Source organism: Rutidosis leptorrhynchoides, chromosome 7 (genome assembly GCF_046630445.1).
Source record: "Rutidosis leptorrhynchoides isolate AG116_Rl617_1_P2 chromosome 7, CSIRO_AGI_Rlap_v1, whole genome shotgun sequence".
NCBI classification, from domain to species: Eukaryota; Viridiplantae; Streptophyta; class Magnoliopsida; order Asterales; family Asteraceae; genus Rutidosis; species Rutidosis leptorrhynchoides.
Window position 1 is genome coordinate 115,223,524 of NC_092339.1, and position 17,311 is coordinate 115,240,834.

Sequence of the window (17,311 nt, forward strand, 5' to 3'; positions counted from 1 at the left end):
TAATCAATTTGACTTCAAATTTTGACAAATCTTTAACAAGATTTTTCAAGTTTATCATATTTTCAATGAAAAACATTTTCGAGACAACTTTTGAAACCTTTGAACTTACCGAATCTGTATTGTTGGTTGTCAGATTCGGTATAATGCTAAAAATAATATTTATTCAGTAAAATTCAAATCTTTTTGGATTTTAACTTTTCCAATTTTTAAGAGTTTTCTGAAAACAAGATTTGTACTTTAGAAAAGTTTGAAATATGTTCAAAGTACAAATCTTCAATGATACCAATTGTTAAAACGGTTTGCATACTGAGATGTATACAAGCCATAGTGAATATTTTCAAATTAAAACATGATTTTTTATGAATTCACTTTTGAAAATTAATTTTCTTTTTAATTTTCTCTCTTTATCCCCCTAAAAATGTGATATACAGAAAAGTTTATCACCATTTTGACTTTTCACAAGAAAATTTAATAACTCTCCCTTGAAATATGATATCAATCAGTTACCTCCCCCTTTCATAACCATTGAAAAATAAACCTAGGAAGTTAACGGAATTCTAAAGGCTCCCCCTTGAAAGATAATATCTAAAGTAGAAGGTATTCGTTGCTCCCCCTAGAAAAGTATTACTCCTCCAAAACACATGATCCCAGGTATAAGGCCCAATACAGCTAAGTAAAGTTAAGCACTATACTCTACCATGCCAATTTATTTTATCAAGAACTTTAGCCTAAGTTCATCTAAGGGTTTATTGAACATGTCAGCTAATTGCATTTTGGTAGGCACAAAGTATAACTCTACATCTCCTTTTTCAACATGATCCTTAATGAAATGATAACGAATATCTATGTGTTTAGTCTTAGAATGCTAAACCGGGTTGATAGTTATGGCATTTGCACTCTGTGAATCACAGTATATCGGGGTCTTAGTTATCTTAAAGCCATAATCTAGGAGTTGAGTTTGCATCCACAAAACTTGTGAACAACAATGAGCTGCAGCAATATACTTAGACTCAGCAGTTGATAAAGAAACACAGTTTTGTTTCTTGGATGACCAACCAACTAACCTATTCCCCAATATCTGAATTGATCCAAATGTGCTTTTTCTATCAACATGGCAACCGCCATGATCTGCATCAGTGTAAGCAGTGAGATTGAAATCAAATCCATGTGGATACCAGATTCCAAGATTAGGAGTACCTTTTAGGTATTGGAAAATCCTAACCACCACTTTGGAGTGGGATTTCTTAGGGTTCGACTGAAAGTGGGCACAAACAGTTACAGCAAGTGTAATGTCTGGTCTACTTGAAGTCAGATATATTAAAGAGCCAACCATGCTTCAATAAAGCGTAACATCAAAGGGTTCCCCATTAGCATTAGCATCCAGTAATGTCCTCATTGGGGTTGTCATTGGTTTTAAAGCAGTCATTTTAAAACGTTTTAGCATATCATTGATATACTTTGTTTGACTGATAAAAATTCTGTTTGGTAATTGTTTCACTTGTAACCCCAAGAAGAAATTAAGCTGGTCTAGCATGCTCATTTCGAATTTTTTGGCCACAAGGTCATCAAATTCTTTGCATAAGGCCGAGGATGTGGAACCAAAAATAATATCATCAACGTAAATTTGAACCAAGAGAATGTGACCGTGGTTTTTACGGATGAAGAGCGTTGTATCAATCGTTTCACGAGAGAAGCCATTATACAGCAAGTACTTTGTTAAGGTCTCGTACCATGCACGCGGTGCTTGCTTTAGACCATACAAAGCTTTCTCCAAGTAGTAGACGTGGTTTGGATGAATAGGATTGACAAATCCTTCTGGTTGATCAACATAAACTTCCTCTTGAAGATGACCATTCGGAAAAGCAGTTTTGACATCCATTTGAAACACTGTGAACTTCATATGAGAAGAAAATGCAAGGAAAAGAAGAATAGCCTCAATCCTAGCAACCAGAGCAAACGTTTCGTTATAATCAATACCATCTTGTTGTCGATATCCCTAGGCCACAAGACGTGCCATGTTTCTAACCACAATTCCATCAGAATCCTTCTTGTTCTTGAAAATCCACTTAACCCCTATTGGTCATCGACCTACTGGTCTTGGAACTAATCGCCATACTTTCAAACGATCAACTGATTGATCTCCTCTTGCATTGCTATCACCAGTTTGGATCTAGTAAAGCTTGAGCAACCGTTGTTGGTTTAATTCTACTAAGAAAGGCAGTATATAGACACATATTCTGAGTAGCCCTTCGAGTTAAAACTGGAGTAGATGCATTACCAATGATAAGATCAATTGGATGACTTTTAGTCCATCGGTTGTGATGTGGAAGAGGTTGTACATTGGTGGTATCCATTGAAACATCAACCGTTGTTGACGTTGAGCCTTGATCTGCTTGTGCTGATGTAACACTTTCTAATGAATTCATTTGAGTATCTGGAGAAATAACTGGAGTTGTATCAACTGATGAATCTTGAATTGGTTCAAGATTATCAGTAGTAGGAGGTGGGAGGGAGAATGAAGAATCAACTGGTGAATCAGTTGGTGTTTATTCTTCATCAAAGAGACTTGGTTGAGTCTCCACAGTAGTTGACTGTGATGGCGTAACCGGTACGGCTTGAACATTTGAATTCCGTTGAGGAGCATAAAGACTATCAAACAAGATATCTAGTTCCTCTGTTGTAACCGTCGTAACACCCTTCTTCAAGAAAATTGAATTGTGTGCAGAAGAAGTTGTAGCCAGGTTAGGATCGGGTTTTGAACCGAGTTGTTCAAAATCCATTCCCGAAAATTCATCGAACTTGACATTAATGCTTTTCTTGATCGTATTTGTTCGTTTGTGATAGACACAATAAGCAACTTTGTTCAAAGAATAACCGAGAAATATGGCCTGATCGCCATGAAGATCAAACTTTCCGAGGCTGTCAAAATCGTTAAGCACAAAGCATATACAACTAAAGACACGGAAATATTTGACATTTGGGCGTCTACTATATAGTAACTCAAAAGGAGTTTTGTCAAAGCGTTTATTAATGATACAACAATTTTGGGTATAACATGCAGTTGAAATGGCCTCCCCCACATTTTTGGAGGTAGTTTGGAGTAGGCAAGCATCGTTCGAGCTGCCTTGCACAATGTACGATTACGTCGTTCGACTACTCCATTCTGTTGAGGGGTTCGTGCAGCAGAGAACTGATGTTCAATGCCTTGGTCTTTCAAATAACTATCAAGCAGGTCATTCTTAAATTTTGTCCCATTATCAGTTCGGATGCTCTTAACATGTTTGTTAAAAGAGCGTTGAGTCTTTTTGATGAACTCAATGATAATGGCAGAGGTTTCAGATTTGGTCCTTAAAATAAAAATCCATGTAAATCGTGTATAGTAATCTACAATGATAAGCACATGTTTCCGGCCACCGAGGCTAGAAACCCGCATGGGTCTACATAAGTCCATATGCAATAATTGCAAAGACAATGAAGTACTGAGTTTTGCTTAAGCGGATGATTGGTCCGTTTCAGCTTACCCATCGCACATGATGGACACACATGATGCTTAACATATCGAAAGCTAGGAATACCATTAACTAAGTCTTTGGAGACCCGTCGATTAATACCCTTGTAATTCAGGTGTGACATCCGGTGACGCCATAACCATGAATTTTCTTTTGTCGAACGGGTAGCCAAACACATGTTTCCATGTGATGGTGCATCATTGAGGTCAATAGTATAAAGTGAAGCACAACGTTTACCCACAAGGAGATCATTTCCATCGGTGGATTGCACCGAGCATTGATGACGTTCAAATAGAACTTTGAGATCTCCGTCACAAAATTTACTGACACTAAACAAACTGCACCCCAAACCCTCAACATATGAGACCCGTTTGATCGTTATGCCATTTTTTACATAATCTCCATATCCCGTTAACGCTGCAATCTCATCATTTCCGAATGTAACCGTTCCTAGGAATTTGTCAACGAAATTGACAAGCAAGGATTTATCGCCCGTCATGTGTCGAGAGCACCCGGAATCGATATACCAAACACAGATGTCGAAACCTTGTAAATGTTAATTTCCTAGAGTTTAGGTACCTAAAGTTTCTTGGGTCATTTACGGTTAGTACCATCAACAAACTTTGGATCAACAATGAGATAATCACGTACATCATCATGCAATTTAGACAATAAAGCATCATTTAAAACCACATTACATGAAGCATCATACACAATATCAAGTTTTACATCATTATCAGAAGTCTTAACACACAGCTTATTCCATGTAGATGTTTTGTTCACAGAAGAAAATTGAAATACATGTGATGACTTCCTAAGTCGACTAGCAGATTTCTTTGGTTTGTTTGCTACTTTCTTAGTCGTTGACTTAGGAATCTATACAGACTTGTAATTCAAGTTTGAATTATGACCTGTGACACAAAAAACACCTCTGTTACTTAGACGTCCAAACTTTTCAATTGACACATGAGATGATTGATTTTACAAAATTTCTAATTTGATTTTACGTTCCTTTGCATCATACTTACTCAAATCAGGTTTAGGACATGTGTGTTATTTAGAGTTGATTGATTTCTTTAAAAGACTCTCCTATAATTTATTTGAAATTAGAATCATAGGAATCTTTTCAGTTAACACAGAACCATCTTGAGAATGAACTTTCTTGACAACAAATTGTGTTGAAGGTACAACTTTTGAAACACGGTTATCAAATTGATACCGAGACTCTGGTTAGGTATTTGACTCGGTAGTCAAATTCTGTAAACTTTTGAATGCAAATACAATCTAATTCCTTTGAATTAGATTCGGTAACCTTGCTGCACAAGGAAACAAGTTAGTAACACACAGAATATCAAAGATACCGAATGTGAAAGATACCAAATGTCAACTTTAGAAGTTGACAAACCAAGTCTAAGTATAGAATCTTAGAAATTCAATCGAATCCTTTCTCAAACCACACCAATTAGCTGCGTATGATCAAACCGAATGTGATAGAATCACTAACACACCACAATCTGCAACACTTAACACGAATTATCAACTTTGAAGCAGACTCGGTATGGCAGTTACGATACCGAGTGTTGATCAAATCTTCAAAACTTGAAGAATTGATGAAATTGAACCGTCAAAAACTTGATTAATCACCTCACGAACACAACTGAAACCAAAAACCTTTACTAAAATACAGAATCAAGCTGGAATTGATCAATACCAAGATTTTTAGCCACGAACTCTAAAAATTAACTTGATTCTTCATAATTGTTGTTAAAAAGCTGTAATGATGATCGAAACTCTTTCTAATCAACCTAATACACCTTCACTGAACTTATCACAAGAATCTGAACGTCAAATAATCAAATTCGATAATACTAAATCTGATTCAATCTAACCGTGAACGTACAGATTCTGTAATCTTCAATCTCTGGATCGATATAGTGATGTAGAATCACTCCCTGGATGCTCTGATACCAAATGATAGGTCAAATCAGGGTGAGATTAGAAGATGTGATGAGTTAGAGTGAGACTCGATAAGTGAAGAACAGATTCGGTATTAGAGAGAATCGGTAAAATTTACATTCCATAGCTTCTAGAACTCAATTACAATACAATGGCTATCTAATTAGGACTACATAGGTTCCTTATATAGCCCTCTTCTAAGGAACCTTCATTTAAGCATGTTTCACATTAATACTATACAACTTCGGGGTCCTAACACATAAGTTTAATACTTATCATAAGTATTTTTCATTAATAATAAAATTATTATTAATCATAAGTTTAATTAAAAGTATAATTAAATCATAACGTAATTAATAAATGATATAATAAATATATATATCATAAGTCTTAATTAAAATTAAATACCCTTATATCATAAGTAATTTAATAATAATGAAAATCATTATTTATATCATAAGTTCGAATTTTATAACCATAAGTTTAATTAAACGTTCGTCGGGTCATAACTTGAGCCAGGGTGTCGGTTTTTGACGAATTTTATATATATCCTCATCTAACCAAACCACCCGACACCTTAGTGTACTCAAGAACACCCTAAAATCAGCTCCCAAGTCATGACCTACAGCCATGAACCAACTTAGAACATTAATCCGTTTAAAATCTTGTTTTAGCCATTTCGGGTGATCCGTGGCTCGGATTTTGATGACCCGAACATGAATGTTCATCCAATCATCAATCCTAACCCACTAGTACACCCTAGAGCCTGCAAAAATGGTCACAAAGTCGGACCCCAACTGATCATATTCGTTTTTATATTTTAATTTCATTAAAACACTAAATTAAGCATAACTTTTGATCCGGGACTCGAAATAACATGAATCCAAAGCCTAAATTATTGTCTTGATGAGAGGAACTCATCTATACACTTTATTTTATCAATAGAACATGTTAAGTTTACTGATTTCATCAAAAAGTCCGCTGTTCCAATTTAATCAAACCGAAAACATACACAAACGAGCATTTCTACGCATACAATCATCAATACAATAATACACAAGTACTATACAATCATAATAACATTAAAAATAGTAAAAATGAATAAAAATGAAAATCTAGGGTTAAATTTTATACCCTAATCGAGAAAACAAAGGTATGAGCGCGTAGAGCTTGAAGAGTAGAATCCAAAAATGCAAACAATTAAATGATTCAAGCCTTAGATGATGAACAAATGATGATGATGGTGTTGTTTGGTGTGGTCGGCCAAAAAAGAGAGGAAGAAGGAAGAGGAGAACAAAAATAGATTAGGTTAAAATGAGAAAATCATATGGTAATTAGGATTTAGGTTACAAGTTTGCAAAAATTGCACAAAGCACCCCCCTTAAGGGGTTCGGCCGAAAGTTGACGGCATGCATACCATTTCATGTTATATCCAACTATAATTGACTTAATAATAATCTTGACGAACTCAACGACTCGAATGCAATGTCTTTTGAAATATGTCATTAATGACTCCAAGTAATATCTCTAAAATGAGCAAATGCACAGTGGAAGATTTCTTTCGTACCTGAGAATAAACATGCTTTCAAGTGTCAACCAAAAGGTTGGTGAGTTTATTAGTTTATCATAAATAATCATTTCATAATTTTAATAGACCACAAGATTTCAATTTCATTTATCATAAACATCATCTCATATCAGGCATTTCGCAAACTGCATAGAGATAAAAATCATTCATATGGTGAACGCTTGATAACCGAACTAACAGGATGGATATAGAATATCCCCATCATTCCGGGACTCTCATCGGACATGATAATCGAAGTACTAAAGCATTCGTAACCCGAATGGGACGTGTCAAGGTCCATAGATCTATCTTTAGGATTCGCGTCAATTAGGGGCCATTTCCCTAATTCTTAGGCTACCAAGCTAAAAAGGGCCATATTCGATTCGATAATCCAACCATAGAATGTAGTTTCGATTACTTGTGTCTATTTCGTAAAACATTTATAAAAGCAGCGCATGTATTCTCAGTCCCAAAAATATATATTGCAAAAGCATTTAAAAAGGGAGTAAATGAAACTCACCATATTGTATTTTGTAGTAAAAATACATAGGACGACATTGAACAACTAAACAATGTAGAGTTGGCCTCAGATTCACGAACCTATATAATTTGTATGTATATATTAATACACCTAATCATAATCAATCAAATTTATATATATTTAGTTATGTATTAAGATTAATATTTATATATAATTTTATTAATACTTATAATATATTATAATGTTTATTTGATATATAAATTAATTAACGTTATGTTAATGTAAATAATGTTATATTAGTTAAAACATATTATTATGTAATATTAGTATACTCATGTAATACATATATTTTTATATAAATATTCTTCTGTTTGTAAAAATTAATAATTGTAATAATACTAGGTAAGTATCATAATCATAATAATAATAATAGTAATAGTAGTGATGATAATACTGTAAATTTTTAATAATGATAATTTGATTAAGGATAATGACTTTAATAAAAATGATAATTTTACTAAAAATTGAGGTTTTTACTAAAATGATAAAATGATAGTTTTAAATTTTAATCGTAATACTTTTAATAATGATGATAATGTATAATGTTTATAAAATCGCGTCAATGATAATAATACTAATAGTACTGATAATAATAATAACTATATTAATAATTTTAATGCCAATAATAATGGTTTTAATCATAACGATAATAATAATAATAACCTAAGTGATAATACTAATAATCATAATATTTATGATAATAATATAAATGATAATCATAATAACAATAATCATACTTATTCTATTAATAGTAACTATGCTAATGATCATAATTAAGTCAATGATAATAATTACATTTAATAGTAATACTAGTTAATAATAATAATAACATTGATAATAATAATAATAATAATAATAATAATAATAATAATAATAATAATAATAATAATAATAATAATAATAATAATAATAATAATAATAATAATAATAATAATAATAAGAAAAGAAAAGAAAAACTACCTTTCCCTAAAAAGAATGCACTGAACCAGACTCGAACCCGTGACCTCCCGCTCACCCTCAAACACACTTAACCCTCCTGCCAAACTTGTTTTTCTGTTTTATAAGGTAAACCCAGAATATATAATTAGTAACTGTTTTACTCGAATTCATCATCTTCTCCACCCAAATTCAAACAACCAAAATAATACAAAGATTATAATAACGAATTCATATTTTTTGTTAAAGACTTATAAACCACTAGTAAGATATAAATGGTGTTATTTATAAATGATAAAAAATATATATATAAATATATATGAACTCCTGCCGTCGCTGTTTTGAAAAGGAAGAAAAAATATTGATTTCAATTTGGAGCTCGTTTTGGATAATCTTCATAACATGAAATAGGTTTTAAATCAAACGTAAAATCTTTATGTAACCTCAATTGCATCTAAAACTTTGAATTGAACTTGAATTTTGCTAAGAACATTTTGTTTGACTTTTTGCAACTAACCTTTGACTCAAAAATTCGTTCACGATATAGCAAATTGAGATCTGAGGTTTTTCACACACGTTCACGAGGTGAATTGCAAGATATCTGCAATTCTACATTTCTTCAATTTGTTCCAGATTAGTTCCGAGGTTAAATGGGTTCGGGTTTTAAATAAAAGAAAATTATGAAGAATATAATTTGTTTCAATGATTTTCTCTTTCTCTTAATACAGCTATGAATGACAATAATAGATGATATTGATGAATGGATTCCACTGATTGATTTTACAGACATGAAGAAAACGATCGAGGGTCACGAGCTTAACAGGAAAAGAAAGAAAATAATTGTAAAGTGGAAAAAAAGATATCTGATAGTTCATTCGCGTAATATGTCTTTATAACATTTTTTTTTAATATTCATATTTACTAAATACATTTATAATATTAATAAGTATTATTAATAATAATTATATTAATAATGCTAATTATAATAATAATATTGAATAAGATAATAACAATATGTTAATAATAATTTTAAATAAAATTGATAATTTTTAGTAATAATAATAATATTAATCATAATAATAATAAAAATCAAAATTTTACTATTAATTATAATAATAATGATAACAATAATATTAGTATTAATAATACTATATAACAATTTAAATGTATCCACTTTCATATCTATATTTTATATATCGAAAATAAAAATATAACTAATACAGACTTTAATATTATTATCAGTATTTCAATAATAATAGTAAGAGTAATGATTATATATTGATATAACAATTTATGCTTATCAAGTCTCCTATCTATATATTATATAATATTACATATTTAATATTTATATATTTTGATATACTACAACGTGCATGTAATCAATACTTATGTATAATATATATATAAATATAAATATATATATATATATATATATATATATATATATATATATATATATATATATATATATATATATATATATATATATATATATATATATATATATATATATATATATATATATATATATATAATTGGTTTAGTTGAAGGGATTAAACACCAATCAAACACAGTAACTTAATTAATTCAAATTGATGGGAGTGCATTTTATTAATTCAAAATAATATATATGTATACTTAATTTTATTTTTCTATCTATATATTTATTTACAAACAATTGCTCGTGAATCATCGAGAATGGTCAAAAGGGCAAATGCATTCATATAACAGTTACAAAGTTTTTGAGACTCAACATAACGGACTCTGCTTATCGTGTCGAAATCATAATAAGATGAAGTTTAAATTTGGTCGGAAATTGCCGGGTCGTCACAGTACCTACCCGTTAAAGAAATTTCGTCCCGAAATTTGAGTGAGGTTGTCATAAATAACTATAAAAATGTTTTCATGACGAATATGAGTTGATAAATAGAGTTTTATCATCATTGAGTAATATGGAGTAAACGATTCGATTATTCAAAGCGTACGAGTGAAGCTATCACGGAAGAGTGAAATAAGAAAGACATGTTTCATCATAACTTTTGACTAGTCATGGTTGAGTTTAGAAAATAAGGTGCGTCCTAACTTTTGACGTTGTCTTGGTTGAATTTTGGAATTCAAGGGATTTAAAAGAAAATCTTGGAAATCTATAAGATCTGATTCTTCGGGATCTATGGAATTTAAGATCTGTTTAATTAAACGTGATTATCTGACTCGATTACTCTGTCTGGTATTTCCACTATAAATGAATTTCTTCCGTTCCATTATTTTCAGGATTCCTATACTTTCTTTCTTAGTTCATACATCTACAAGATTGTGAAAATGCTTAATCTGGTTCTAATCCTTGATGTTTTTCCTAATTATCATTTCTGTCATCCTTCTTTTCAATCTTCCACCAGCAAAATCTGTTTACGTTTACTATTACCTTGGGGTGATACTATTCTTAATTTTACCATGTCCTAATATTGCTATTCGTATTAATATTCATGGTTTATAACCTCCGTGTTGTTATTGGGCTTTATATTTTCTCTTATATTTTGGAGTTCTTTGCCTTTTTATTATCCTCCCGACCTCTAGTAAAGCGAGTAATGGTCTAGAATTCGTAAGTATGGAATTTTTAGATAAACATCATGTTCTAAATAAGAAAGAATGTATTAGCACGATCTGATTTGTCAAATTACCAGAATCACGGAGAATAGAACTATCAAGAATATATTTTCTTAATATGTTCAGAAGTTAAGCAGAATGAAAGAGTTATGTAACATGGCACATGATGACATTATAATCTGTGAATCATCACGTCCCACTAGAAACTCAGCATGACTTACTGTAATATAATTACGTTAATCAAGTGTCATTATATTATACTAACTCATGCTTCAGCTCCCAACACTACTTCAAAATCATTCATAGTTTAAACTCGAAGGTTTGCAGAATATAGAAACTAACAGTTTCTTATATGATGTAACACTGATAGTGCGAAGAGATAAATGATTTCAGATAAGAATATCTTCTGATATATCGATGATTTTTAAAATAAAGGTACGATGATATCTTAGAATTTTTTAATCAAGTTGTGATGAAGAAATTCATTCATAATTCAAACTCGAATTTTAAAGAAATTTAGAAACTAAAGTAGTTTCCTTTATGATGTAATATAGATAGCAGGAAGAGATAAATAATTTTGGACAAGAATCTTTATGAAAATATCCTTAGAAATATCGAAGATATTTATGATGATATTTTAGAATTTCTAATTTTGAAGGTTGATGAAGAAAATTTATCCGCAAGAATTTAGAGTCAGGAGTAAGGTATTCGTTAATGACTTCAGTAGATACTGAATCATTTGGATTCTTTGAAGGCAGATTTATTCTTTGTGATTTATCTACAATCTCCTTCTTGGTTTGCTCAATCCGTTTTTCAGTTTCAACTTTTCTGAGCTTTGCCAATCTACTATTCTTTATCATCAAACTTTTGACTGTTAAAGTCGTGTACAGTTTTTTTGCTGCTGTATTCAGCTTCTTCAGAATTTGAAGTATTGGTTTGTAGACTGGGTGCTTTTCAGAATTTTAGAATGAAAGATCATAATTCTAAGAGAAAAATGTTATATGTATACATATAACTATTGATGTAGACATGCTGCGAGATTTCAAGATACTGATTGCTAAATTCTGAAGATTCATATGGCAATTCTCGTTACAAGATGCGAATGAGTAAATGATGGGATTTCGATAAATATAATGATTTTTCGGAAAGTCAAAGATAATTGAAGTTGTTGGTAAGTTTATTGCTAATGTGGTGGAACATGAAAGGTTCCCCAGTAACGATGATGAAAGGGCAACGTGTATATCAAGGTTATAATAAGGCTGTTTCGACTGAAGAATCGAAGTTGACTTGTTGGAGTTGTGACAAAATTAACTACTTTGGAAAAGAACTGCAAATTTATTTTGGGTAATAATAACACTAAAGAAAATTGCACAGCTACGTGTTAAACGTTTACTTAGTTTCCGAGAGTTTTTCAAGTGCATAACTATATGCATCAATCTTTTCTTCCGTAGATGAAGTGCGGTTGGTTCTTCCTCTCGATTGAGGTGTTTTTCAAAATGATGAAAGGTTTGAACGCAGAATGTAATCGTGATGATACAAATGGGGTTTAAAATGAAATCAAGTGGCAACTTGAAGAATTTGTTTAGTTTCATATGTTATAATCAATATTTTAATTCATTTTAATTGTCCAATGTCAGCAGTCCACAATTGATAGTCCACAATTAACAGTCCAATAATTCATATATAGCTTAATATATAATATTCGAATTAATTAATACGTATTGTGACCCGTATACGTCTCAGACTCGATCACAACTCAAACTATATATATTATTGTAGAATCAACCTCAACCCTGTATAGAGAACTCGATCATTACTGCATATAGAGTGTCTATGGTGATTCCAAATAATATATATATATATATATATATATATATATATATATATATATATATATATATATATATATATATATATATATATATATATGTGTGTGTGTGTGTGTGTGTGTGTGTGTGTGTGTGTGTGTGTGTCGATATGATATGTCAAAACCTTGTATACGTGTCCCGATATTTAAAGTGCGTAAAATAATTACAGAAATTAAATGACGATAAATAAAATTACGAGAATATAAATTTTGATAATTAAATTGCGATAAATAAAATATAATCAGTTAGCTAGGAACAGTTAGTTAGGAACAGTTAGCGTAGATTCTTAACAAAATTTCTCATAGTTAATTTGTTTGTTTCTAACAAATTTTTTTTTTTTTTTGTCCAATGTTTCTTCATTATGCCACTTGTTGGATTCTGATAGGTCAAAATCCAAATATGAAATTTGAATGAAAATGGTTATTCTGTTGTGAACGAATACGTATGTCTGTGGATGTAAGTAGGATAGTAAATGATCGTTGAATTAGATTCGAAGAATGTACAGTGTAACTTATTAATGTGGAATCTAAATATTCCTCGGGTATTACCTACCCGTTAAAATATTTTCACCATTAACAATTTGTACAATAAAACTTTTAATTACAATCTTTATGAAAACATATATACATATATTTTCTTTAGATGTAATCATAGATTTAATGAGTCAATGTGATATTAAACTCATCAGATTTACGGCTAGAACTAGAGTACATAATCTCTAAAACATTAGAGATTACCTAATCACCATGAAAGACGAAGATAGTTCATGTAGAATTATTCGTAGAACGATGATTATGCTTGAGGTATAGATTGCGAGTTTGAGACGTGTGATGATATTGTTGTTGTTTGTACTGGTTATGCTGCTGGTGCTGCTGATAGTGGTACTGTTGCTGTCGGTGCTACAAGTGTTGTTAGTACTGAGGTTGGTGATGATGTTGGTGTAGTAAGTATAGCTTTTAGATCACGCACCATTATTGTCAGGGTTTCTATCCTACCCTCTATCATCTCTATCCATCCACTCATCTGATTCGATAGATCTTGATTATCAATTCGAAGTTCCCTAACTTCTTCTAATATTCCCTTTCGATTGGTATTCGGAAGTAGCGGTTGAATATCTTCTGAGATTGCAGTAATGCGACCTTCAAGGTGGAAAACTTTAGCAAGAAGGGTGAATACAGTGTTGCGCATAGGTTCACCAGTGAGTACATCATTTTCTCCGATGTTAGGAGGTAAGTTTGGTTCGCGGTAGGGCTTGCCTTCTTCATTTCTCCATCGAGTGAGTAAGTCTCGGACCCACCCCCATCTCCTCCAGAAAGAAAAATAGCTAAACGTTGGAGACACTTCGGGTTCATTGACTTCGAAGTCTACTTCAATACGCATCTCGAAATTGCTTCCGGAACTAATGGAATCAAAGCTAGGTGTAGGATCCATCTCTTATGATCAGTTAGAGGATTTTCGCTATGAAATGATTTTCGGTTATCGGATAATATTCTAATTATATAGAATGTCTAATATAGTACAGGAGATCCCGTAGATTACGGAGAAAATTAAGGAAACGTGTCAGATAAGGTCTACAGTAACAGATATGCTAAGATATGGATTTGTCTATACACTATTCATGCAATCATTGCAGTAAGATGTGTCTAGACTAGGAATGATAACCAGATAATTTCCTAAGGATGATAAGTAGGTAATTTTTGACACGAAATGATAAGCAAAATTTTTGACATGCAGACACGGTCGAAGTCTAGCCTCACTAATGCATCTTAACGACTATCAGTTAGACACACTAATGCAAGACCCGGTTCGCTAAGACCACCGCTCTGATACCAACTTTCATAACCCGTCATAATCCATCTGGACGAAGTCCATATCAATTATAAAAGATTCACAATAGTTGATTACATCGTGAGGTACTTGACCTCTATATGATACATTTTACAAACATTGCATTCGTTTTTAAAAGACAAACTTTCATTTCATCGAAAGTTGACGGCATGCATACCATTTCATGTTATATCCAACTATAATTGACTTAATAATAATCTTGACGAACTCAACGACTCGAATGCAACGTCTTTTGAAATATGTCATTAATGACTCCAAGTAATATCTCTAAAATGAGCAAATGCACATCGAAAGATTTCTTTCGTACCTGAGAATAAACATGCTTTCAAGTGTCAACCAAAAGGTTGGTGAGTTCATTAGTTTATCATAAATAATTATTTCATAATTTTAATAGACCACAAGATTTCAATTTCATTTATCATAAACATCATCTCATATCAGGCATTTCGCAAACTGCATAGAGATAAAAATCATTCATATGGTGAACGCTTGATAACCGAACTAACAGGATGCATATAGAATATCCCCATCATTCTGGGACTCTCATCGGACATGATAATCGAAGTACTAAAGCATTCGTAACCCGAATGGGACGTGTCAAGGTCCATAGATCTATGTTTAGGATTCGCGTCAATTAGGGGCCATTTCCCTAATTCTTAGGCTACCAAGCTAAAAAGGGCCATATTCGATTCGATAATCCAACCATAGAATGTAGTTTCAATTACTTGTGTCTATTTCGTAAAACATTTATAAAAGTAGCGCATGTATTCTCAGTCCCAAAAATATATATTGCAAAAGCATTTAAAAAGGGAGTAAATGAAACTCACCATACTGTATTTTGTAGTAAAAATATATAGGACGACATTGAACAACTAAACAATGCAGGGTTGGCCTCAGATTCACGAACCTATATCATTTGTATGTAAATATTAATACACCTAATCGTAATCAATCAAATTTATATATATTTAGTTATGTATTAAGATTAATATTTATATATAATTTTATTAATACTTATAATATATTATAATGTTTATTTGATATATAATTTAATTAACGTTATATTAATGTAAATAATGTTATATTAGTTAAAACATATTATTATGTAATATTAGTATACTCATGTAATACATATATTTTTATATAAATATTCTTCTGTTTGTAAAAATTAATAATTGTAATAATACTAGGTAAGTATCATAATAATAATAATAATAATAATAATAATAATAATAATAATAATAATAATAATAATAATAATAATAATAATAATAATAATAATAATAATAATAATAATAATAATAATAATAATAATAATAGTAATAGTAGTGATGATAATAATGTAAATTTTTAATAATGATAATTTGATTAAGAATCATGACTTTAATAAAAATGATAATTTTACTAAAAATTGAGGTTTTTACTAAAATGATAAAATGATAGTTTTAAATTTTAATCTTAATACTTTTAATAATGATGATAATGTATAATGTTTATAAAATCGCATCAATGATAATAATACTAATAGTACTGATAATAATAATAACTATATTAATAATTTTAATGCCAATAATAATGGTTTTAATCATAACGATAATAATAATAATAATAACCTAAGTGATAATACTAATAATCATAATATTTATGATAATAATATAAATGATAATCATAATAACAATAATCATACTTATTCTATTAATAGTAACTACGCTAATGATCATAATTAAGTCAATGATAATAATTACATTTAATAGTAATACTAGTTAATAATAATAATAACATTGATAATAATAATAATAATAATAATAATAATAATAATAATAATAATAATAATAATAATAATAATAATAATAATAATAATAATAATAATAATAATAATAATAATAATAATAATAATAATAATAATAATAATAATAAGAAAAGAAAAACTACCTTTCCCTAGAAAGAATGCACTGAACCAGACTCGAACCCGTGACCTCCCGCTCACCCTCAAACACACTTAACCCTCCTGCCAAACTTGTTTTTCTGTTTTATAAGGTAAACCCAGAATATATAATTAGTATCTGTTTTACTCGAATTCATCATCTTCTCCACCCAAATTCAAACAACCAAAATAATACAAAGATTATAATAACGAATTCATATTTTTTGTTAAAGACTTATAAACCACTAGTAAGATATAAATGGTGTTATTTATAAATGATAAAAAAAAATATATAATTATATATGAACTCCTGCCGTCGCTGTTTTGAAAAGGAAGAAAAAAAATATTGACTTCAATTTGGAGCTCGTTTTGGATAATCTTCATAACATGAAATAGGTTTTAAATTAAACGTAAAATCTTTATGTAACCTCAATTGCATCCAAAACTTTGAATTGAACTTGAATTTTGCTAAGAACATTTTGTTTGACTTTTTGCAACTAACCTTTGACTCAAAAATTCGTTCACGATATAGCAAATTGAGATCTGAGGTTTTTCACA